We start from the raw sequence: 26,964 nt of genomic DNA, 5'->3' as shown, positions 1-26,964 counted from the left end.
GTGTAGTTGGCCTACGGGCTCAGGCGGTCATTATAGAATGGGGGGACCCGGTTGCAAGCCTCGGCAATGGCGCTGTACAACCCAGTGATCCTGTGTAAATCACTTATTCTCCCTGTGCCGGATATAAAAGGAATGGTGTCCGCAACTGTGCTCCGCCTCGCTAATGATACCCGATGTTCCTCCAAGCGCCTGAGCCCACCCCCACTCACTGCCTTATAAGATCTCATGTCAAGAGCCCGAAGAAATGTTTAAGCTTTCCCATCATTCGGATCACCTCTTTCATCCCATTTGCTAGACAACGCCGAGTTAAAATAGACGCCCGCCTTCCTGCTATCCCGGTAGCCGCCTCATTAGCGGTAAGGCTTGGGAGCATATGTGCAAGCAGGGCTTGATCCCACATAATGAGATGAACGCGTCTCAGCGTCGCCGGCACTGTTGTCTGCTCTCCAACAGAAAGGGACAGATTACCGGCGTCGGTAACAGATGGCGCACAGAACGGCGCACTGTGGGATATCAGAAAGAACATTAGATCTTGTTATATTCAGTGAAGTAGTATTTACTGCGATCCACCTGTCTGATACTTTTTCCCCGCAATGAAATGCACTCAATGGATTGTCAGGAAATGACGTCAGGCCAGAATATTCACTCATTTGGAGATAGTGCTTATCCATGTGTCCTCGCATGGGCTTTACTGGCTAGGGTTGTAGAGCTGGGTATGTAGCTTCTTCAAGGGTGCCCCGTGGAGAGGAGTCCAGCTTTACAGAAAGTTACGAATCGATAAAAGATGTAGTTAATAAATAGTGATTAGTTGGCATATATCCTTTGTAAAGACCTAACTAAAACGTCAAATGCAAACCTGGTAGCTAGAGGGCGTAGTGTTCAAACACTAGTACCATCACACATATAAGGCGCTGAAAGGGCTGTGCAAAGGGGGTGACCAAGGATTGCCTGCATAGAAGGTGACATCGCTGTAAGCTTTCTTGTCAACTCGGAACCCAATACACTTTAAATCTGCATCTGCACATGCATAATATTCAACTTTTATGATGTGATGGTTGGACGCTAGGATGTACAATTTTTTGGGTCGTGGGTGAAATCAACAGTCTCTACTTTGTGATTTAATGCAGACTGTTGACGAGTCAGCCTGCAAAGGGACTAGTAGAAGTAGTAGTTATAGTTTATTCGCTCATTTGACATAAAAAGCAAATGAATCAGGGTTGTCCGCATGGGGGCCATGCCCATCCTTTTATGCCCATCTGCATTCGTGGTGCGCCCCTTCCTCGGTGATTTCGGCCAGTATGACACCCCCCTGCTCCGGAATGGGCGGTGCGAGTGCCCGGCGCTTTAGGGTTTTCGCGCTCAGTACAGGTTTGAAGGAATTTCGGTATTCCACGCGGCTGGGGCGAGCGGGGGCAAGAGGTAGGCGTTGTAACCTGTGAGTTGGCTGTTGGTTTAGGGTAACCAGTTCCGGCCCGCGGGGTTGCGTCCGCATTCGGCCATTAGTATACCCCCCGCACCTCACTGGTTAATCGGGGGCGGTGCTCGTGTTATCTGGTACACTCGATCACGTAATATTGTATTTTGAATTAAGCGCCCAGTGCCTGGATGTGTAACGTTAATAGGGCACTCATGTAAAGCGCTCCAATACTTTCAGGTCGATCTCGCACTATATAAATATGCAACATGTAATTGCGGGCTGCCTATATAGGCAGATCCATGATACCAGTGCATGCATTGCTCGCAAGATTTTGCTCCATATACTCGAGCACGTAGGAGACTAGCGTGGGTTCACGGCCCCAAAACACCAGCACTGCACGGCTGGGAGCTGCCTGGGTCCCCGCTGATCGCGGGAGGTGCAACACATGTGGCGCTCCCTGGTTAAGGTTATCGCCCCCCCTCCCGTCGGCTACGCTGCCGTTGAGGGTGGGGGGGCATGCAGTGGGCTGCGTGCGGCAGGCGCAATGGACCTGGCACGGGGATCGTTTAGTATGATACGAATCTTGTAAGCCCCCCGTGCTTGAATGGTTAATGTAAATAGGGTGCTCAGGTAAGGCGCTCCAACACCTTCAGCTTGCGCTATATAATTATGCAACATGTATTGCTGGCTTCCTATAAAGCAGATAAATAATACAAGTGCATGCAATTCTCACATACGCGATTACTGGCATTAATAAACCCCCCGCACCTCAATGGAGAATTTGGTGCGGGCCTCGCGCGATTCGGTCGGGGAGCGGGTAATATGGTATGAATGTCGTAAACACCCCCTGCCTGAAGAGGTAATATGAATACGGTGCTCATGTTAAAGTGCTCCAATGCCTTCCGGTCAAGTTCGCGCGATATAACTATTCATCATATAATTGCAGGCTTCCTATAAGGCGGACACATGATACCAAGACATGCACTGTCCACATCACGCGATTACGGGTATTACTAATCCCCCCCCGCTCCTCAAGGGTTAATCGGGTGCGGTGCTCGTGTGGCCGGGCACGGCGATCGTGTTATATGGTACGAATCCCCTATTCTCCCCGTGCCGGCTTGTGTAAGTACGGGGTCGAGTTCGCGCGACTTATGAGGGCTAATTACAGTAAGGGTCGCGCAGTCCGATCCTGACCTCACGTGACCACGTGTCGCTCGTCTCCAACATTTTGCTGAAAGGGGGCTTGGGTCGCTTGTCATTGTTGTCTCGTTACCCACCCCCATTGCTTACGGCCTCGCCCTCCCAGGTGCATCAGTCCTTGGGCAGGGCGGACCAGTGTGGGGATAGTCCTAACGTAGAACTGTCATTGCCATGTTAGTAACAGTTAAACACGGGTCGCTGCCGACAGTCTAAAAGAGGTATGCTTAAGCCCGCAACTGGTCCCGCCAACATGCTTATGTGGGCCGCCGTCAATGGTCACTGACATGGGGAACTCACACATATCTAACTGTAACCTAGACACCCGGGTGGGTGCCTAGTCGGGCAGGGCAACGCAACCGAGATAGAATGGTAGTTATTATCTAAGGCTAAAGGAAGTCTGGATTGAGCCACTAGATGGGTTAGATATGGGTGCAGCTCAGCGCCCCAATCGCATTGAATTCGGGGACGCCCTGACATAGCGGCAAAAGAATAAGTGGTCACCACATAGCGCATCACTAGGGCCTAAATCACGGCACAAGGTTACCGGCGTGATTGTCCAAGTGGTGGCGGGTGCGCCGCTCGCGAGCGGATTGCAACCCGTGGTTTACCTCTGAGCCGATTGGCCTGCAGAACTCTGAGCTGGGCACCATAACCAAGAGTTAGGCCTGCAAGAGGAGTGGTATGGTTGTTATATAGCAAGTGTGCGGTCGTTCAAAGTTCGGTAAAGACCACGTAGAGCCCCAGGGCATCAGGGCATTATTGACCGTGCAGCACTCGCTACGTTCAGAATAGGGCCGGTATTTGCACCAAAGTTTCCGGTTGGTTCCCACAGACTTGTCTGCTCCCAAGGTTATCCTCTAGGGGTTGAACTTGAGACTAAGGGGGCATTGCCTGCTTCGGCGGCACAAATAAGCGATAGCTACGCCGGGATGGAGTTACCATTCAGGTCCTGCCACCACTGGGTTCCCCCCAGGTGATGGGATCAAGTTAGGTGGGACCGCGAAGTCTACGGTTCTTGGGAAACTTCCTGCAGTAGGGCATTTAGCAACAGATAAGGTACCAGTGTGGAGTATCAGATATCTGCTTTCCAGCAGCACCGTGCCCTGGGAGCACTCGCGTTGCCCTAACTCTGTGGCCCTCCCACAAGGGAGCCGGGTAGCAAAACAAGTGCATAGGCTCCTTAGGCGGGCCTCTGGCCTTCAGCTGGGTGTAATCACCATCGATTGGAGAGAGGCCCAGGAAAAAATGGGCTTTCCGTAATGCTTGGAGGACCATTGCGGTTGGTGGCCCCCCCCACCGGAATCACTGGTCGCGTACGGCAGCGGCAGGAGACTGGGGCTGCTGTCCCAATATCTGGGGTGTCAGCGGGGCAAATACAAGGGGACATTATGACAGCGCGCAACGCTTAAGCCAAACAGATTCCCGAAGCTGGTATGCCTAAGGGATCATCACTGAGGGATCCGTAGGGGCATAATTCCTATAAGGTATAAGGGATGGTGGGCAGGGGCAGGAGTCGCCCCTTGCCCATGGTCACGCGCTGGCAGTGAGGTGCACTCCTGTGCCCCAGGTTAACTATCTGAGGGGACTGTACAAATGTTAAGCAACCCTTCTCGTCATAATAGTCAAAGCGGGCAGGCCCAGGATTGTGAATGGGTGTAACCTTCCCGCTGGGGGGCGAATAGTTATCGCACATCTTCACAGGCCCCGCTATTTCAACAGACCCTATCCGATTGGGATAGCGTCTAGGGATTGGGGACATAGATGGGGCCATCTACAATCCAGAAGCTATAGCTCACTGGTATGTCTTGGGCCTGTGGTTATAAGGGATCTCACAGGGTTTGAGTCCCGCCCAAAAGGGTTTTGGGTTTTATTCCCATGAGATGATTCGGGGGAATGTAAAGGGGTACTTCGACTTGGATGGAGTACACCTCTCCCAAATAGGCATGGACCTGTTTTTATTGGATTTAAGCGAAGCAGGTAAAGAGCTAGGTTGGTGGGGGGCCCTGGCTGCGACGGTTAGCCGCCTCCAGGGCTGTGGCGGAGTTACAGGGCGATCTGGAAGCAGGCCGGTACAAAGGGTACCTCTGCGCGGCACCACGTGGTGCCTGAGCCAAAACGAGGAGCCTCCAGAGAGGTCCCGGAAGCCGGTCGGCGCCCCGCTAGGCCTGCGGGCGGTTGTGGGCCTGAACAACCGGGGGCTTGCTATGCGACGCTCCGCCCCGAGAGGGGGGGTGTGAGTAGAATGTCAACGGCACGTGATCGAAAAAAGAATCACTTGGGGGGCAGCACTTGCGGGTCGTTCCCGTGCTGCCCGGCTCATCAGGCGGGGCAGGTGAAGTAGATGGCCGCCTGCCCTTGGATCGCCCGTAAGATAACCCACCTATTACATATCCTGGAATTATGTAATAAATCCTGCAGCATTTGTTACCCATTTACAACTGTTTCTTGTGTCTTCTTTGGGTAACCTAATTTGGGGGAGGGGGGAAAGCGGGGTGCCCCTGGGGGTACTATGCCGCTGACCGCGGCCCCCGCAGGGGGCCACTCGGCGGTCGGCGCCTTAGTGGCCCCGGGGCCCCGGTCACCCCTCCCCACTCTCTCCTTCGGGGGGGGCGGGGGTAGGGATCCTGATTGTTGCCCCCCCTCCGTGTCGGGGGCCGGAAGTGACGCGCAAGGCACGTCACTTCCGGCCCAGGTGTGAGGGGAAGGCTATTTAGCCTTCCCCCACCCTCACTGGCGACCTCTTTGTCGCCCACCTCGCCTTTTTACCCTCCCTACCGCTTACCCGGCGTGGTGTGGTGGGGTGGGGTTTTTGGCTGAACGTTTTAATGTTTTTCTTTTCGTTGCAGGCGGAGTTACAGGGCGATCTGGAAGCAGGCCGGTACAAAGGGTACCTCTGCGCGGCACCACGTGGTGCCTGAGCCAAAACGAGGAGCCTCCAGAGAGGTCCCGGAAGCCGGTCGGCGCCCCGCTAGGCCTGCGGGCGGTTGTGGGCCTGAACAACCGGGGGCTTGCTATGCGACGCTCTGCCCCGAGAGGGGGGGTGTGAGTAGAATTTCAACGGCACGTGATCGAAAAAAGAATCACTTGGGGGGCAGCACTTGCGGGTCGTTCCCGTGCTGCCCGGCTCATCAGGCGGGGCAGGTGAAGTAGATGGCCGCCTGCCCTTGGATCGCCCGTAAGATAACCCACCTATTACATATCCTGGAATTATGTAATAAATCCTGCAGCATTTGTTACCCATTTACAACTGTTTCTTGTGTCTTCTTTGGGTAACCTAATTTGGGGGAGGGGGGAAAGCGGGGTGCCCCTGGGGGTACTATGCTATCACGGAGGTGAAGTGCCCCTTGGGGGGGGGGGAAATAGACTGCTTAAACTGGTACCTGCTACGTAAACTGGGCTCACAGGCTCCCATCCGGCACGCACCTCAGCAGTTCGTTCTTTTGATGTATATAATGGGTGCTATTGAAGTGGGTAATAACTCGTATCATCGTCTGAACTGTATGTTGATGAGGCGTATGCTGTGCATCGGACGTGTACATATACATGGGAGTGCGAAGGGGGGCCGGGGAGGGTATATGTGTGAATACTAGAGGCAGGAAACGGTGCCCTGAATGTTTGGCTCGTGGTGCAGCGGGGGGAGCCAGCGCCTTACCCATCTGTTTGCAATTGTGCATTTTCGCCCTGCTCAGCAGAACTGTGGCCTTTAACAGAATACACTAAAGTGCAGCTCTGGCGGCATTACCACACCCCCACTTGCGCGTTCTGCTGAACTCGTATTATTTTTTTTTTACACATTTACCTAATGAAGTCATATGTCAAGTTGTGTCCCGGTGACATGGAGTCATCTGGTCACAACCAGTGTGGTACCCCCATTACCTCAGAAAGGGGGAGGGATCTTGTGCTCTTTTCTCCTGTAACTAATACCCGAGCGGGAGGGAGGCCCTAGCTAGAAATGTTTACGCTTAATGTCGATAAAAGCTATTCTTCCGTTTTTGTATACAATTCCTCCATTGCCCACATGGAATTTAAGGGGGGGGCTGGGAGGCTGCGGCAGCAGAGTTTGGATAAAAGGCTTTTTTCAATGCTTCACTAGACCACCTCTCATCCTGCCCAGCACCCACAAAGGCCTCTTTGTTGGCCCCCCACCCCATATCCGTGACCCCCACTCCTCAGACCTCTGGCGATCCCTCCCCGCCCACTCTCTCTACAGCCAACACACAGGAACATTCAAACAGCCGAAGCCTACAGCGCAAAAAACCAAGCATTTACAATGCAATGGTCTCGGCATTGTTAAAGTTAGAGCTATTGGCATTGCTCATGACATTATTTTGGTTTTGTTTTTAAAACATCTCTCTCTCTCTCACAAAAAAAAGTCTTATTTTGGTGAGAGAGAGATGTTTTAAAAACAAAAACAAAAATAATGTCATGAGCAATGCCAATAGCTCAAACTTTAACAATGCCGAGACCATTGCATTGTAAATGCTTGTTTATATATTGGCATTTAAACTTGAGATTTAAAAAGAAAGTTGTGATTTAGGATAATCACACTTGAATTTTTGAAGATTTTGATCCACTGAGTAGGTAGATCATTTTTTATAACCATCTTGCAAATTGCGATTGTTGTCAATATCACAATTTAAGCCTTTTGGGGGGAAAAAGAGTCCACAGCTAAGGGAAGGTACAGTGTCAGGTGTCAGAGCCTAAGGCAGGGCTAGGGGGCACTCAAAAGTGTGGAACAAGGAAGCAACTAAAGGAAAAATTTGAACTTTTTCAGGTACATTTGTAATTTATCTCAAAATCATATGTGGTCACCATTTTGTACTTGGAAACAGGAACAATTTTGAAACAATTAAGACTTTCAGGAATATTACAAGTACCAACATTCACAATTTTTAATAGAAAAATGAAAATGTAAATGCTATAAGTGAAGGTACTGTCCAGGGTGTGCTACACATTTCAACCAACTTCTTCTGCACATTTCCAGAGCCAGTGTGCCCTGTGAACTGAGCAGGTGGAAGGTGAATAAGGTGTATCATAATGTCACAGGAGACATTAGCAAAACATGTAAGTCATGGTTCAGCACTCTGAAAGGCAAAAAGGGCCCTGAAACTCTCCTGTTCTGGTATGCAGCTTAGAAACCATAAATGTTTCATCTTACCAGGTTCAGTGTTTTTGACAAAAGTACATGTGAAAACTAAAGAAATATCCGCCAACAGCAAGAAAAGCGTAATGGTTTTGGCTTGGACTTGCGTCATGAATGTGGGCAGGGGCATCATCCTCAAAGAAGCCGGAGGAAAGCCCACTCATCAGAACTCGCAGTGACGTATCCTTGTCTCTTGAAGCACAATATCCATGATCATTTAAATGTAAAGTGGTTAGTCTGATTTTCGCCCGTATCTTTCCAATCCTTTTACCTGGCACACCAGAGGCAGAGATGGAGAGGAAGCTATTTTGTTTTTCCAGTGGCTTCATTGGTCTTTTTAAGCAGGATAACACTTAGGGCCTGATTACGAGTTTGGTTGGTGGGATAGGGCCGCCATGCCAGTGCCCCGCTCCCACACCGCCAAACTCGACAGCCTGCCAGATTAGGAGTTTTATCTTGGTCTGGAGGGTGGTGCTATGGTGGTTCCACAGCGGTGCTGTGCTAAGGCTCATATGTGAGCCTTCGCAAAGCATTGCCCTGGGACTGCCAAAGCACGTTCCTGCATGGCATGGACTGTTGAGTCTATGCCATGCAGGAACTGGGGATGCATGCACACGAGGGCCACAACATGTGCCCCCTGCATGCATCCCCTGGCTCTGAGACCAAAAGGGGGCTCTGTAGGGCTCCATAAGCTTCCTCACTACCACACTTTCCATGGTGGGCTTACTACCAAGAAAACTGTGGCAGTGAGGAAACTCGTAATATGCTTGGCTGTGCTGCAGTGGCACCACCAGCATATTCCGGCCTCAAACCACAAAGCCACCAATTAAGGATCATGGATCCCCTGCGGTTGCAGCGGTCCTGTGGTGGTCCGATGCCAAAGTTGTAGCTCCATAAACCAAATGCCTGTGCGGTGGTTGAGGAGCCACCTCCATAGGTTTGGCAGCCCATCAGACCACCAAACTCATAATTTGGCCCTTAGTTGGAGGCTCTGTAAATAGACGACTCCGCCACTGGGGCTCGAAGTTCAAATTAGGGCAGTAAAGTCAGAGTTCCCCACCCGTGAGAGATTCTGGATGGATGTCAGCACTGATGTTGTTTGCAATTATGTACTAAAAGATAGCTGATTCTGGTCCCCAATAACAGAGAGCCGGTAAGTGGGTCATCCAGTCTGGATGGAGCATTTCTGTTGTTGGCCTCCTGCCACCCCTCTATGCCTTCATTTCAGCTTTAATTACATTTATGAAAATGGATACTCTCCCAAGCCAAGAGCTTCAGTGAGATACTGTGCATAAGTACTCAGATTGAGCCCCTCAGACTGCCTAGCATCACATACCTCTGGCTGCAGCCCCGCTTCAATGCATTATTGGGCTCCTAATGTCTACTGAGCACCAGCAGGACTCACACCTTCTCATGTACTCAGGGTGAAAATACTGCATCCTGTCCAATTATGCCACCCACAAATCCATCTGTCTTGCTTATGAGATGCCAATTGTTTTCTTCATGACTCAAGCTCTTCTTCTCTTCGCAGCTGTGACAGTACAGGTGCACGTCATGTATCTCAGACTATGAAAGCACCATGGTAAAACTGATGAAACTTTGCCTGCCTCAATTTAAAATTTGTTTTCCCTTTATCATCTTGAGTTAAGGCATTCCAATGGAAGTTTGTAGAGTAACCATTTGAGTAATCCTTCCGAACCCATGGAACAACCTACCCCATCCCAGTGAGAGGAGGTGATAACCTCGCGTCCAGTGTTTCCTGGGGCTGCTACAGTTTTCCTGCAAGTGTTGCTAATGGATTTATCTTATAATATTTTGTGTTATAAATGTATGCACGCTAAAGCATAAAAGTCATACATGTTCATGACCAAGATGTTGGTGGCTGCATTGCACGGATGGGTTTAGTTTTATTAAAAAATGCAACTCCATAATGTGTTAATGTTGTTTTATTAAAGGTTATTTCAGGATCTCATTAATCAGCTGTTTTGCTGTTGCATGAGTTTGAGTGAGAAGCAGCGTTTGTGTGCTCTTTGGCTCGTCCTAGATGTGTTTAGGGTCACATGGAGCGTGGGTAAGAACTTATGTCACAATGCTGTATCTCAGCCAACTGAACTAATTGATTCTCAAGACATGACTTTCATAAATGCAATGCAACGCCTAATGCTACCCGCCCATACTCCCACCGTTCCTCCTTTGTAGTTAATTTCTTGATAAGGGGTTCGATAAACAGCGATTGACCTACAGTGGCAAAATGTTATACAGCTGTCCTCTGCATGAAGACTGATAGCCCTAATATTAACCTGCCCATAATTCTGTTGGCATAATGCCTCCATGACATCCCCTCTATGAGGAAATGTGATAAGAACCCTACTCAAACTATTCAGCACAGTTGAGTTTGTCTTCACATGTAGAGGGTTGGGAAGCTCCCTCTCTGCTACGGTTACTGGGAGATGCTGTCCTGGTGGAAGCCTGACCAGATGACGTTGGTGGCCAAGTGGCAGCATTGCCTCTTCCTTGGCATGCACACACAAAAAGGGATTATTTAATAACTCTTTGAAATACAAGGAGGAGAAGGTTGGCGACAATGTCTAAAGACGCAGCCATTTTGGGCCCAAGGGTCAAGAGTCACATGACAATGTCCACGTGAGCAGTGTCTGTGGGGGTTCCTACAGCAATCATAGCTTGTGTGACACCCCGCTAGGAGGGCGGGTAATGTGGGACCCTCAGTGGTGCAGTGTTAGTGGTGTTTCAGAAGTGTTTGGGGAGTGGAGGATGGCATGAGTCATGCCCCTTCTGAATGGGGGCAGTGAAAGCAGCACATAGGTGGGGATGGGTCGATGAAAATAACTGTTGAAAATATTCCACCCCTCCAGTAAAAGGCAGGAACCAGGAAAAAGAAGGAGGTGTGTATATATGGCCATTCTATTTGAAAATGGGCCTTGGAGTAGTACAGAATGCAGAGTTATGGCCAGCTGGTGAGGATAGAGGATGACAAGGTGTCAGTGAAATGGCATGGCCAGGGAGAGATGATATGGAACCAATTGCTATCCATGTTATGGGAACTAAGGGCCAGATGTACGACCTGCCAAATAGCACCTCGCAAATTGCGTCGCTTTTGGCATGTACAACAGTGTGTTGAACAATGCTTGCAATTCCGTATGGGGTCACAAATTGCGAGGCTCATGAATATTTATGAGCCCCTTACAATTTGCAAGCCCAGTGGGAATGACAGGCCCTTCCAGGGATGGTGGCCTGCTGGGCTCAGCAGACCATCATGTCTGGGACGGCTTTGAAATAAAGCAGCTTATTTTTTTAATGCAGCCGTTTTCCTTAAAGGAAAACGGGATGCATGTAAAAATAAAATAAAACAAAACGTTTTCGTTTAATTCTTTAAGGGCAGGCAGTGGCCCCATGGGGACCCCTTCCCATTTGTGAATGTATTTCCACCTAGTTGAAGTAGGTGGTAATTTGCAAGTGTTTCGCGACCGCAATTGCGGTCGCAAAACATTGATACATATCTTTGCGTCCCTATTAGGAAGGGCACCCCCCTTCCTACTAGCGGGTCGCAAAACATTATCTTGTGAGTCGCAATTAATTTGCGACACGCAAAATACTGTTTCTACATGGGCCCATGCTTTTTAGCATGCGCAAATGGGTCTAAGACCCGTTTGCGCATGCTAAAAACCGTCGTACATCTGGCCCCAAGTGGGAGCAGACCATGGCCACACATGACCTTAATTGAGGAGAGCAGAAAACGCTACGGGGGAAAGGAGCCGTACTCACCTGAGTCCCGCTAGGTGCAGCTGGTCCTCTACGGCGGTCCCTTGGCCTGTATTGCCGCTACTACATCGCCCCGGCGTGGGCAGAAACTTCATTTCCCAGGCGCCCTAGCGCCCCACACACGCTAATCAAGCGCCCGGAGGTGCTTAAAAGGACGCCGCTCCTCCCGCATCGCGGGACGCGCGCGGGCCGGCGCCGGACGAAGCCCGGGCAAAGGGCGGGCCCTCTGAGGCCCTCAGAGGACAGAAGAGACAGGACTGGGCCACGGACTTTGTACGTATGTAATATAGAACTTGTGTAGTCACTATACGTTGCTGTGTAACGTGATTATCCGCAGGTGCTAATTGAAGTTAGCTGCTTGGTATAGCCCCCGGTAAAAACGTGCCCGGACCCAAGGATTACTGTTAGGGTTGCTAATATGTCTAAGGTCAAGATGAATAAACCCACCAAGGGGGCTGGTTCTATGGATAACTATCTTGTGCAAAAGGTGACCCAAATTAATAATACCCGTAGAGCTTCTCTAGGGCGAGGTAATGACTCTGTCGTATGTGCAGAATTATCGTCTCCTTTGGTAGTCACAGCTCCTATAGATGGACAGGATGGGGGAAGTGGGGCTGCTGTAATCAATGCAGCACAAACATACATAGATCAGATTGTAGATGACCCAGAAGTAGCATCTGAACTAATAGAGGAAGAGCCATCACTCCTATCGCCCCAGCATAGACCAGTGAGACTGTGCAGGAAGGTGCAAGCTAAGCGTGTGGGCAAGTATTGCAAGAGTAAAACAGGGAGGGGTAACAGAGTCTCCAACAGTGGGGGATTGCAAAAGAATCTAGAAGAGGGTAGTGGTACGGGCGGAATCAGTTCTAACATCGCCCCAGAACCATTATCACTTCTATTTCATTCACTGGAGGGAAAAATAGAGGCAAAAATTGTAGAGTTGATGCAACCTCTGCTAGCCAAATTAGATACTATGGCCTTAGAAGTAGAAAGATTAGGTGGTCTGCTAAAGTCCCACCTGGCTGGAGTATCAGGTAAATTAGATGCAGCAAATAATAAATCAACTGTGGATGATCCGGGAGCATATAAAGGAAGTGTACCTAATATTCCATCAAATAGGCAGATTAATACACAGAATACAGTGGTTGTTGTTGATCCTGTCTCATCGGATCTCACGACATTAACAATGCAGTATACCACTGACACTAGAACTCTTGAGGGAAAATTGCCCTATAGCCATGTAAAGAAAAATCGTCATGTAAATCTCCCTCCTGAATGCGCACCTTACGTGGCTGTACTTACAAATGTTCCACCCATTCAGCCCCAAGCATATCAGGTGTCTGAAGAAAATCATGATTCTTTAAAGAATAGGACGGTTTTTTGGCTTAACAAGAATTGTGGGTTTCCCGTTAAATTTGCTGATCAAATATTAACTACAAGAAGGGTGAGCTGGATCGGATCATCTAGTAAGACAACAAATGGTGACTGCATCATCATTAATTTTAGGCATCCTCAACATGCTGCCACAGTTTTACTTAGAGCTGCTGCATTGGCCAACACTCCTAATAGTATTTGCATACGTCCACTGGGGTTTTTTTACTCCCATCTGATTAGAAATCCACCAACCCCTGGCCCCTTTAGATCACGTATACCCTCACAGCCACAGCCTCCCAATGAGGAATATGTTCATAATGTGGGATTACAGAGAGGTAATGGTTTTGACATTGTAACTCACAACAGATTTGATGCCCTCTCGGGATTAGAGCTATGCGACTGACAGGAGGTATCCGGTGGGCAGGTAACTCGTGGCTCAATGGATTTGGATTGTACGGAATGTATCTCAGCTGTCAACAACTCTATTAATATAATTTCTTGGAACATTGCGGGGCTAGGTACCAAAATGGAGGATTGCAATTGGATTGCGTATATTAAAAAGTACCAAGTCATCTGTCTACAGGAAACTTGGTCAATCGATTGTAATTACTTCCTGGAAGGGTATAAGGCCTATTATGTCCCGGCAGTAGCAACTACTAGGGGCAGGCCTGGTTGTGTTTATTTCTATAGTATTATGTTGTAAGGTTCGGAGAATTACAACAAACCACACTGGCATTATTGGTTTAGTTTTAACTGGAGATAACTGTACGGCCAGTCTGGTAAATTTTTATAATTCCACTAATTGTAGTACTAACTCTAGTCAGATAGTTACACTGAATTCTTTTATTAGTAACTCCATGAAGGGTTGTCTTCATAACCTCATGGTGGTCGGGGATTTTAACGTTCATCCCTGTGGAGACCCTCTTTTTAAAATGATTACAGAACTCAATTGCCCGTACTGCGAGAATTTTCATTTTGAGCACTCAACTGAGGGGGAACACCTCAATGATATGCTTAATGAGTTAGAATTAACTCCCATGATGGCATTGATGGCCCCGAATAAGTGCTTTGACACCCCAACATTTAAGGGGAACGGTAGGGCAACTTTTATAGATTTTATTTTGTTAACACCTGTAATGCAGTCTTTTGTGGGATTCTTCTCTATTGAAGTCAGTGAATTCAGTGACCATAATCCCCTCACTGCTCTCATGAGGGGTCCACTGATAGCAAAAGAAAGAGCGGAACCCCTTATCGGTAGGGTGAATACCACAGATGGCAGACGTCGACTGAGATGGTCCATGGTAACCCCTGATCAGCTGTACAACAAAATTAAAACCACTTGTGCTGACGAAATTTCGTTATGCACACAAGAGGATGCACTCCCAAACACTGTCCTAAATGCCTTCAACTGCTTAGCGGTGAAGGTATCTCAGTTACTATCAGTACCTATAAAAAAATCGGATTCCATAAGAGGTCCTAGGTGGTTTAATCAGGATTGTTCAAAAGCAGCCAGAAATTTAAGAGTAGCATTGTCATCTAAGCCTAGGATAAAAGCTGATGTCCAGCAGTGTAGAATGATCTACAAAAAAACTATTACAAGACACAAGGAATCTCTCAGGGAAGAGGCGTGGTTAGAGATCTTAGATCCTGCCACCCTTGGAAGTAGCACAGCTTGCTGGGCCTTGATGAGAAAACCATTTCTGACACAGGACCCGGGAAATGGTACTGAAAGTTATATATCTAAGGAGGAGTGGGAAGTGCACTTTAAGAAGTTGTACTGCTGCACAGGGGACATGGATACAACTCTTGACTGCAGTAAAACTGGTGCACAGATTGTTTTTAATAGAGGTGAAGTTTTGGAGGGCATACAGGGAATCACAGGCGGAAAAGCTCCCGGCCCGGACGGGATTCCCCCTGATTTATTTAAATCCGATCCTAGTTTTTGGGCACCGATTCTAGAGTCAGTTTTTAATGCAGCTGCAAAAGAAGGATGTCCACGATCATGGGGTGTTTCCACAATTGTCCCGGTTTTTAAAAAGGGTGACAAGGGCAGCCCACACTGCTATCGACCGATTTCTTTATTAGATTCTATGGTTAAGATTGTAGGAAGAATTGTACTGCAAAGACTGGTAGAGTGGGTGGAGGAAAAGAACATTATGTCTCCCTCGCAGTACGGATTTTGTAAGGGCCGATCGACAATTACTCAATGCCTTAACCTCTTCCTGATCTTAAGCAAATATACTATAATACAGAAAGGTACCATTCATCTTGCCTTTATGGACTTGTCTTCCGCGTTTGACTGTGTCAACCGGCGGAAGCTGTGGCAGTCCATGAGGTTGAAAGGGGTTGATAGCGGTTTGGTTGATTTTTTGGTTGCCCTACACCGTAATACCAGTGCCAATGTGAGATATTCCCTGGATTTGAGTGTATCAAATAATTTTAGTATTGGAAAGGGTGTCCGGCAGGGCTGTATCCTGGCCCCTTTTCTTTTTAACTTCTATATTAATGACTTAGATGGGGTGTTACAGGATGTTCGTGCTGACTGCCCTAGAGTTGGTAGGCGTGGAATTCCAATACTTCTTTATGCAGATGATGCAGTACTTATATCTAGAACAGAGAGGGGACTTCAATCATTGTTAACAGCGTTTAATACATTTATGAGAGATAGAGACCTCCTGGTAAACAACACTAAATCTTTTGTATTACAAATTGGTCAGCAACCAAGAAAACCCTTCCCATTTAGGATTGGTGGGGAAATAATCCCTCTAACTAAAACATTTTCTTACTTAGGAGTCCTTTTCGATACAAAATTAAATTGGGAACCTCATCTTGCAAAGAAAAAAGGTGAAATGGTGAGGGTTAACGCATCAATATTTAATTTTGCCACCAAATTGGGGAAAAAGCCAATTTGTGCTATGTTGAAATTGTACAATGCTAAGTCTGTGGCAACTGTATCCTATGGTAGTGAACTTTGGGGGTATGTCAATGGAGAGCAATTACAGATTGCTGAAAATCGATTTATGAAGCGTCTATTGTGTGTCCCTCCTGGTACGGCTAATCTTGCTGTACATGAGGAGTTGGGGTCTCAATACTTATGTGATTTGCTTTCCTTACGCCCTTTGATGTTTTGGCTTAAAATTTGGCTAAATGAGAACATACCCCTAACACATTTAATCATAAAGGACTTCTTGTCGCTGGACAAAGCACTGAGCTCTCCTTGGCTAAGTTACCTAAAATCAAATTTTGATAAACTTGGTCGTTCTGAACTCTTTGCCAACCCACAATTAATTACAAGGGGCGATCTGGAGCTCATCAAACAAACATTTTTGATGGACAAGAGGATTATGAGAGAAGATGTGGAGCTTCAGAAACCAAGTGTGAGAAAGTTTGTTATGCTTAAGACTACTGTGGCCATCGAACCATATTTGGAAGGGTCTTTGTCCTCACATGAGAAATTTTTACTGACCAGATTTAGGTTCAACCAGTTCCATCACCTGCTTATTCGACCTAAGTGTGACATTTTTAATAAATTGGCAGCGCCCTGCGGCTGCGACGTAAAAGTCTCCGCAGGATATGCTGCATTTTATTTTTTTATGCAAATTTTATGAATTTCCACGCAAACTATATTTAGTGACTCTTTTAAAAAAACTTGGTTTTAAACAAATCAGACCGGCACTTTTGTACTTGCAGCTTTTGCATAGTGACAGTATTCTCCAAATTAAGGAGTTTTTAAAACTATGTATTAGATTGAGAAACTGCCTGGACCAGTGAAACCATGTCCCTTGTTTGTGCCCATACTTTGTAAGCATTTTCTTATTGCACTTTCTTATGATGAAATGGTTGGTGTTTTTGTGATAATGAATTGTATATTTTATGTATGTCTTTTATGGTTAGCAAATAACCGAAATAAAGATTTTTGAATTGAATCACATGACCTTAATTGACTTTGCGGAGATTAAATTGTTAAAAATGATAACAAAATGACTGAAAAAAGAGACGCATCTGAGGTACTTTGAGAGTAAAGTGTTGCATTTACCATCTACATTGTACTGGACTATTTCTACCATTTGAAAGTCTTACTTTTAATACTGTATTGTGGATTTATGTTGTTTGGTCTTGTTTAGATAAAGAATACTTATTTTTCTAAACTGGTGTGGTGTCCATTTGTAGTGTTTTCACTGTGTTACTGTATGTGTTCACAAATGTTTACACACTGCCTCTGAGATAAGCCTGTCTGCTCATGCCAAGCTACCAAGGGGGTGAGCAGGGGTTATTTTAGGAGTGTATCCCCTTTCCCTGACTAGAAGCAAGGGCCCCTATTTGGACAAAGGTGCAAACCATTGCCAACTACACAACCCCATTTCTAACAATCACCAACTGCATTAACACTCTGGCCCCTGTGAAATGAAGCAATACAGCAAAAACTAGAACAGGAGTTAACTGGTACACAAAAGACCTGTATACGTTATTAATGAAACACACAAACAGTAATAAAGTGAAAACACAACACAAGAAAAATCCCAAACCAAATTAACAGAATAGAGTGAATAAATTATTTGACTCCAAAACTAGCAAAATCCAATCAGTATAATGGGAGTTATGTATTTAAAGGTATAAGGTGCAAAATAGTGTTTAAATGGCCAAAGCATGAGCCATGGACATCTAGTCACATGCGTGATTAAAGTTGAAAGTTAAGGCCAACCACGATGGAGAGTGGTTCGGTTGCAAGAAGTGATTGGGGCCCAGTCAGCTCTTACCTTCAGACTTAAAAAAACATTTGTTGAAGAAAAAGGTCTACGAAGGTAAAGTTCAATGGGTGAAGGCTAAAGAAGGTGTCCGAGAAAGGAAGTTCATCCTCATCAGCTGTGGAATGGAAGTTGAAAAGCTACAGTGAACCGAGGCAGAAAAATGTAGCCGAATACAATTCCACCAGGTCAGACACCTCTTTGGCAAATCACCCCTGAAATGGATATGCTACTGCGGAGAAGAGCGCAGCAGGAGAGGCCACAAAGTTAATCTGACTGGTGATGCATCTTGGGCGGGTAGGCAAGCAGGTTTGTCCCGGTCTCAGTGCACATTTTGGCCAAATTTTGTGCAAATCCTTTGTTTTTGAAAATGGTCATCTGGGTGCCAATAGCACCACAACCGAGGGTCCAGGACTGGTAAGACAACTCAAGGGGGTTCAGGATTCACTCAGGTTGGGTCAAGGTGAGGGCTCAAGATGGTTGGGGTGAGTTATGTTCCTGTGGCTCTGAGCAGGAGGTCAGAAAATTAGCCATTAGAGACACTTCTGGTAGTTCTGAGCACAGATGAAGCCACAGGGGTTAACAGCTGGACTGGCCACTGAGGGGTCAAGGCAGGCTCCAGGCAGCAAAGCAGTCCTTCCAGATACAGCAGCAGTCTCGCAGAGTGCACAGCAGGCAGTCCTCTGAGAGTTCTTTAGCAACTCTAGTTGTAAACTGAAGGGTGGGTCTGAAGGTCCTATTTTATACTCTGGTACCCTTCTGGAAGGTGGGAGAATCTGCTAGAAAGGTTCTTTCAAGTGCATGGAATTTCATGACTCCTCTGCCCTGGTACCAAGCTCGTCGAGTGTCAATACAGGGTTGTTAGGCTATTTGTGTGAAGGCAGAGGACAGGCTTTTTAGATGCAAGTGGGTCTATGCTCAGATCCAGCCAGTAGAGGGCCAATTGAGGCACACCTAGTCCCTCTATTGTGTGACTGTCTGGGAGGAATTCATAAAGTCTAACGCTCAGCTACACCTAGTTATGTGGTTTAAGACAGACTGCAGACAAAAAGGGCTGGTGAAAGGAAAATGCAAACTTTTGTAAAAGTACCATTTTCAAAATTGCAATGAAAAATCAGACTTTACCATTACATTTGGTTTATTGTTACAATTTCATAAGTACCCAACATGACATATCTACATTCTCCCAGTTAAAATTTACAGCTTAATAAATGCAATAAGGAATACCCAATGTTATCCTATGGGAGGGGTGGGCCTCACAGTAGTGAAACACAAATTTGGGAGTTTTTCCCTACCAGGACATGTAAAACTCACAAGTACATGTCCAATCTTCGAATTGCAGAGCACCCTGCACTATGGCTACTTAGGGGCTACCTTAGGGTGACATATGTAATAAAAGAGGAGTTTAAGTCTTGGCAAGGGGGTTTAAATGCCAACTCGGCATAGTAGTTTAAAACTGCATTCAGGCTGCAATGGCAGGCCTGGGGCGTGTTTTAAAGTGCTAATTAAGTAGGTGGCACAATAAATGCTGCAGTCCCAGTGGTATCATTACATTTACAGGCCCTTTATATATGTTTTACCACACTGCAAGGGGCTAATGAGTAAAATAAATATGCTATTTAGGTGTATGCCACTCAAACCATGTTTAGGGGAGTGAATCCGAGCACTTTAGCACTGATTAGCAGTAGTAAAGTGTACATAGTACTAAGACCAACAAAAATGCATACAGCAAAAAGTGGAAGATAAAAGGCAAAATGTTTGGGGAGTTGACCCTGCAGACAGGGCCAGGTCCAACACAACCCCCTTCCAGCCTAAAGCCAAGAACACAAGGGAACAACCAGCATAAGTTAAAACAATGCCCATTCAGGTTTAGAGTGCCACATTAATAATACAAAACAAAGCAGTGAACTCTGGGTTGTTCCCAAGTTTAGGTGGAAAGCAGCTCCTAGATAGAGTCCATACAACATCAGTGACACTCGAAGGCGTTTGAGGTGAACAGATTTAAGGCTTATGCAGCCCCATTTATTTAGTCACATCCATGGAGTGGACCAATATGAACACTAGAAGCTTCCCCATTCATTTATAGACAGTGCCTCCCATCCAAACCCTTCCTTTTTTAATTCCCTAGCTAGGCTACCCGTAAAAATAACTAATTATGCAAGAATGCAATTGAGTGTTGCTTCCATGGGAAAGAGATACAAAATACAAATGTGCACCACGCTTGGAATAGGTAACTATTGCACCAATGAGTGCTATATTCCGTGATTGATGATTCATTTCATGGCTGGGAGAGTGTTGTAAACTTGATTTCTAATGTTTGGGGCCTGGGGGATTATTCTCCCAGAATAATTGCCCTGCTTGCTTTCACATTTCTAATTACCTACATGGACCACTCCTTTTGTGTACTTCTTTTTTTTCAGCTTCTTCCGAGACCAGTCCGTTCTAGTTTCAAAACTCCAAAAAGTGCTCAAATTATTTTGCTTTTTTTGTTCAACACACCAAGTCTATCCCATTCAGTTGGTGAGTCGGGGCAGGACTACCGCAACTGCCAGAAGAAGGACGTTATGAACAATGCCGATCTACTTCAATGGAAAACAAACAACATGTGAGACCTGATGTTTGTCAGGTCATGTTACCCTAAAACATTTAGCTTTTTCCTCCTAGGTTTTGCTGATTCACTTCTGTGGCCTTATGGCTTTCGGCTCTTTCTTGTTGTCAAGGCAGTGTGAAAGAGCACACACTTTCCCTATACACATAAGGGAGCGGAAATCACATTTGGCATTCTTAAACGTAGGTCCAGTCTGCTGTTGCAGATATGTGTGTGCGCCCTCGCATCCCTGGTGCTTCGACTTATGTATTTTGCATGCTATTGCAGGTTTATGTGTGTGCACTGGCACCTATTGTGCTTTTCACCATGTATATCATTTGCCATTGCAGGCTTGTGTTTGCAAGCTTGCACCTATGGTGCTGGGCACCAGGTGTCCCGCCTGTCCTTGTGGGTTTATGCATGTGTGCTAGCACCAATTGTGCCTTTCACCATGTATCCCGCCTGCCATTGCAGGTTTTTTTGGTGCTTGTTTGCATGGAGGCTAAGGGTGGCCTGACTCACAAGCTGACCCATTCTGATGCATCCTTTCCAGACCACTAGATGTCCTAGAGGTTAACCTTAGTAGGTGAAGGCCGTCATGGGCAGGATAGGGCAGATACCCATGTGTATTCCCAGCCCCAGTACTGTTGAATTCCCATGCGTGTTGGCACTACCCATGCGGGCTGCTCTCCCATTAGTTAACATCGAGGAATGGCTAAGATTAGTTCATGTTGCACCCATGGATTGCAGTGCAGAAGCCCCAGGATGTTTACTATCATTGGATTTGTACTGACAACCGAGGGTTCTGTCAGTACTAGCTTAACAATGGCACCTTTAGAGTGTGGGAATTGTATCTGCGTTAAACTCTTTTGCATGCATTTGTTTGTCTCTACACCACACTGGAGTTTGGGGGAGCACTTCTGTGCATTCCCCAAAGACAGTTATAAGGCAATTGGGCTTGCAACTGGAATGACAGGCCAGATAGATAGATTCTAGGGAAAGGTTGTGACACTTGACCTCTCAGAGCCACATCCTGGCCCCATTAAAGATAAAGATCTGCATTCCACAGCCCCATGGAAGCCAGGATGGAAATTTAGGAGAAATTCAGGGGAGACATCTGTGGTTCAAAAAAATAGCTCTGAAACCCCCCCTGATTCAAAAGTCAAACTACAGTATAACTACTGGGACCACACTGCAGCAAGAGATATCCACTTGTAGGGATGTGGGACCCAAGAATCTGGCCCCCGTGGTGCACTTTGCCAGAAGACTCTGTTGTGCACCAGGAGAATAACTACCCATTGGAAGGGACCGAGCTCCTTTCCTGAATAGAGGTTGGCCTGGGCGGATGACCTGCTGCTGTGTGGTGCCCTGAAGTGTGCTACCCAAGGACATGTTGGCTTGTGTCCTATTCTCCTGGAGGTCTTAGGAATACAAAAGCCTCCCCCAAGGGAAACACACCATCTATCTGTGACATTGTTGCAATGTAGCACTTGCTCTTAGCAGTGCTTTATTCTTTCCTCTGCACGACATACTCAGTGTTCTATTGCTTTGCTGTGCTGCGGAGGCGGATTCCACCAACGATGGATGGTAATGTGGCTGGTGAAGGTGGAATCACGCTCTGTGTGCTATGGCTTATGCTGAATAAACCGCTGTTTCTGTATATGCTGTGTCCGAGTCATCACCACATTTTTGGCGACGCTTGCCAGCCACATGTGGCTGGGACGTGCTTTGGCATACTGGTGGGTCTCAAACTGATCTTAGGCTTTTTCGATCCGCCCATTAGACAGGTTATTGTCCAAGCCTCCGTCCTATCGAGACTGAACTATGCCAGCTCGCTCTACTTGGGAACCAACAAATCTGACATTCTGAGATTGCAGAGGGTCCAGAATGCAACAGTCAGAATTCTTCTCGGCCTCCCTAGAATTTGTTCCACCACTAATGCTATCCGCCGGCTACACTGGTTGCCGGTGGCTAGACGCGTTGAGTTCAAGTCCCTCTGCATCACTTTTAAAATTCTGAATCTCTCTTCCCCTGGTATTTTGGCTAATCTGGTGTCACCTTATCTTCCCACTCGCCAGCTCTGCTCGACTGGTCACCATCTGGTGGTTGTTCCCCGGGTAAGGGGGGAGCGGGCTGGTGGGCGTTCCTTCCGTGTTCTGGCATCTAAACTCTGGAATTCACTGCCTCTTTCTATCCGAAGCATTAACAACTACCTTGCTGTTCGTAAGGCCATCAAGACTCATCTTTTCCCTTCTCCGTAGGCCTTCCATTTTCAGCAGCTTCTCCTTCTGTTGCTTAGCGCCGGGATTCCCCTTCGCTGGGGCAGCTGTGCGCTCTACAAAACGTTATAACATAACATAACATTATCGGAGCACAACAGCATGACTCATATCGAAGCAGAGGCTTGGGAGTTGCCCACGCACACATTGAAGCTGTCGCTCTAACCTCATTTCTACTTTGAGGTGAGAAGCTTACCCTGATGCTTCCTCTTCTATCGGCCTAATTAAACTGTGGGATGCCGTTTTCCCAGCCTCCTACTGCTGCAACAATGCCTATGATTGACCCCTGATGGAAGCGAATGAGAGCCATCTTTGCTCTCGATCTGCCGAGGCCTGTGTTTGTTTGTGGCTCCATCGTGTCTTCGATACATGCTTTTGACCGGCCTCTGTGATGAACACCAGGGAGCCGTGGTCAACACTCTCTAAACAACTGTTCGAAAGTTTACAGGAGCATTACACAACCTCACGCTGCCTGCAACACTGCGCTTTTGTTTGTATAGTTTAACTCTCACCATACTGGCACAACACAGTGGTTGTCTCCTACGACGCTGTTCACTCAAGCTTCCTTCCTTCCTACGCACTTGCTCCAGTCTTGAGTCACGTGATTCTGTAGAGGGAAGAGCTTCTTTCATCAAAGGACTACCTCGCACACCCTCTGCAGGCCAAGTTTTTTTTTGTAGTTCTATCAGATCAGCAAGTGTATTGCAGAATCCCAGAGGCTTTTGGGATAGTCTAGACCTTCTTTTTTGAGTAGTTTGTCCTGGGTGGAAGGGAGGGGGTATGTTGTTATGTAGCACTTGCTCTTAGCAGTGCTTTATTCTTTCCTCTGCATGATGTCAGAACCAGGTACCAGAACTCGACTTCCACATGAGCAGAAGAACTTTTCTCCAGCTGCCCAACTCCACTGCGAGCCAAAATATGAAATACGCTCACAGTAAAGAGGGGGAAAGGGGATTGAGTGAAACAAGAGAGACTGTCACTGCTGTGCCTCTTCCTAACTGGATTCCCAGCAGGGGTCTTCCTTAGCACCTGTAAGCATAAAGCACAAAATTACTACTTCACACTGCCCCTCCCATTCCCTTCCCTCAAAACCCTTTTAAACACCTCTCTTGCTATGATCTGCTCTATTACCTGAATTGCACAATGGCTTAGCTTCTCTCTTTTATGGTGAGGCAGATAAGTTATTTACTTCACATATATTTATATTCATGCAGGTTCTTTCAGTCTTTTTTTGTCTCTTCTTTCATAGATGGTGGTACTAGTTTTCGTGGTGGTAAGTACAAATATATATATATTTATATATACTTAGGATCGTCACTGTGCTGACTATGTACAGTTAGCTGTTAATAAATATTAGTTGTACAAGCACCAGTATTGTCTTTTTTCACACTGAAAGATATGCAGTCTTCAAGAATTCTCTCGCAAATTCAATTTTCACCAAGACTTGTGAAGGGTTAAATACTGTTACTAAAATAGGTCTCGACTGCCTGGTTCTATTCACCAGCAGAAATGACAGGCAGCGATAAGCGGAGCAGAACGCTACTCCCTTTAGAAATTCCTGTCAAAAGTGATGCACAGAAGCCTGTCACTGCTTCTCCTCACTGAATAGACGGTTGAAGTGCGCAGCGCGCATGGAGCACAAGCGCAATAACCGTAACACTTCTTCTTTTCTTGGACATACTAGAACGCTCACCTTAGTGTTATTGCCGGCACTCATATTGAAATTCCGCCAAAGGCGGTAGGAAACAAATTGCCCTAATTATTGCTGAAACCCCTGTGCAATAAGTTGATTCCACTTTTACTGTGATTTCCTCAACACTCTCAAATGCCTGTCCCTTGAACAGTGATAAAATCGCCTTAACTTGGAACTGCATCGCCCAGTCCTGACAGTACCCCCCCCCCCCGAAACCCCTCCTCCTCCCTCCTTGGACTTCTTAGTATGGGTCTTGTGAAACTCCTGAACCAATCTAGGGGCATGAATATAAGAACTGGGGTCCCATGATCTTTACTCAGGACCAAAACCTTTTCAGTCTACCAAAGAAAATAACCTTCCTTTCTTGAGCTTAGAATCAATTATTCTTTTTACTTCGAATTCTTCTTCAGACTGAAGCAGAACTGGGGCTGGTGGCAAATCTTTTCTTAAACCTGGTGGATTTCTTTTAATCAATGATACATGGAACACTGGATGTATTTTAAACTTACTGGGAAGTTTGATCTTTACGCTGACTGGGTTTACCATCTTTTCTACCGAAAAAGGGCCCACAAATCGAGGTTGAAATTTCCTGTTCCCTTTTAGTCGTATGTTTCAAGTGGAGATACAAACCTTATCTCCAGGCTAAAAACTAGATTTTATCTCCTTTTCTTGTCTACCTGCTTCTTATAAGAATCTTTAGCTTTCACTAAATTGTTGGTGGCTACCTCATAAGCCTTCTGCAATTCTCGAACTACTACCTCTACTACAGGCACATCGCTTTCTAGTTTTTCTACTAACATGTTTGGATGTCTGCCAGAATTAAAAAAGAATGGGGAATAACCTGTGGAAGAGTGTACTGAATTGTTATAGGCAAATTCTGCTGCCCAAATCAAGGTTGGCCAATCTCCCTCTTGATCCATAAAATACAGGTGCAAATACTACTCCAGATCTTGATTTACCCTCTCAGTTTGTCCATCAGTCTCAGGATGGAAACCGGTAGACAACCGAGAATCAACTCATAAACTCTTCAAGAAGGATCTCCAAAAATGTGAAACAAATTATAGCCCTAGATTGGAAATCACTACCTTAGGAATCCCATGAGACTTTACTATGTGTTGAGTGAATAATGTAGCCAACTGTGTAGAATTGGGGATGGACTTTAGCGGGATGAAATGACTCACTTTGGACAAATGATCGACTACTGCCTATATAGTTGAATACCCATGACTAGAAGGCAAATCAACTATAAAATCCATGGAGACAGTATGCCACGGATACGGGGCCAAAGGTAAAGGCATGAGCAACCCTTGTGGAGCGTGTCTGATGACCTTTCCCTTGACACACTGTTGACAAGATGCCAGGCACTGTCTCACCTTGACAAGATGCCACATATTGTCTTTTTCACTCCTTTGTGTCCAGCCAACGGATTGTCGTGGCACAATTGAATGACTTCAATACATAACTCTTCACTAGGTACATAGAGGTTTACTAGGCAATAGGGTTTTCCATTCTTTATTTCTCTTCTGGTTCCACACTTGACCCAATCTAATATTCCAGCTTCAGGAAAGCTATTCTTGAGTTTATCTTCCAACTCAGTGTACAAGATTGTTCCAATAGATCCTGGCTTGTAGGTCAAAATGAAATTATAATCCGCGAAGAAGAGTGACCATCTCAATTGCCTGGGGGTAAGGGTTCTAGCTGACTTTTGAAACTGCAATTTCGATGATCAGTAAAAACCGTGATTTCATGTTTTGCTCCCAATAAATAATGTCTCCATCCCTGGAATGCATCCTTAACTGCTAACAACTCCTTGTCCGCAATAGATTAGTTGACTTCAGCAGCAGTTAATTTACGCCAGGTTTTCAGGGATTTCCTGAATTGGAAAAGGTCGGTACAAGATCGAATTCCAAGCGGAAAGGAATTCCACAGTCTGGGGGCGAGAGTAGCAAATCTGCGACCTCCTTGACATGCCCGTTTAAAGCCCGGGGTAATGAGAAGTGATAGATGAGCGGACCTTAGATTGCGTGTAGGAGAGTACCTGAGTATCAAGTTATTAATGAACTCAGGGCTGGTGCCATGCAAAGATTTAAAAATAAGGCAACCAGTCTTAAAAATGCAGCGCTGTGATATTGGAAGCCAATGTAGTTTCCTCAACAGTGGGGAGGCAGTGTGTCATTTGGGTTGGTGATAGATCAGTCGCGCTGCCTGGTTCTGAACCAATTGTAGGCGCTTGAACAAGTAGTGGGGCATACCCAGGTAGACAGAGTTGGAATAATCTAGGTGAGATAGGACCGTAGAGATCATGGCTTGATTCAAGGTATCGTGAGTGAGGAAGCGGTGGATTTTCCTAATTTTGCGCATTTGGAAGAAGCACTTGGACACCACAGCTCCGACCTGGGTTTTCAAGGAGAGATCACTGTCCAAAAGTACTCCTAGCTTTTTAGCTGACATGGAAGGGGTGGGAGGAGAGCCAAGCTCTGAGGGCCAAAAATAAGGGCCCCAGTGCTTATGGCTATCACCAGTAAGGACTATCTCTGTTTTACCAGGATTCAGTTTAAGATGATTGAGATTCATCCAAGTTTGGATATATAACATAGTATCCTGGAATTCCGTGATAGAATAGTTGGAACTATCAACCCTAAGAAGGAGCTGAAGGTCATCAGCATAGTTGAGGACCAGCACATTTCTGTCCTTGAGTGACTGGATCAAGGGTGCCATATAGATATTAAATAAATGGGGAGAAAGA

At 46.4% G+C, this 26,964-nt stretch overlaps 1 protein-coding gene across 4 annotated transcripts in view; it reads right to left on the bottom strand.

Moving 5' to 3' along the window:
- The window catches only part of LOC146863365 (zinc finger BED domain-containing protein 6-like), a 223,956-nt gene that overhangs the window by 161,135 nt on the left and 35,857 nt on the right, over positions 1-26,964 (bottom strand). Inside the window, exon 3 of one of the 4 annotated variants that reach the window (XR_014978246.1) lies at positions 18,830-23,554. The exons of the other annotated variants lie outside the window; for them this stretch is intronic. The gene's annotated coding sequence lies outside the window, so the exon portion shown is untranslated. Of the gene's footprint in view, positions 1-18,829; positions 23,555-26,964 lie in introns of those variants that run through there. 4 annotated transcript variants of the gene reach the window in all.

The sequence above is a fragment of the Triturus cristatus genome, chromosome 2_2 (assembly GCF_964204655.1).
Source record: "Triturus cristatus chromosome 2_2, aTriCri1.1, whole genome shotgun sequence".
NCBI classification, from domain to species: Eukaryota; Metazoa; Chordata; class Amphibia; order Caudata; family Salamandridae; genus Triturus; species Triturus cristatus.
This window is presented reverse-complemented; position numbering and strand designations above follow the sequence as displayed.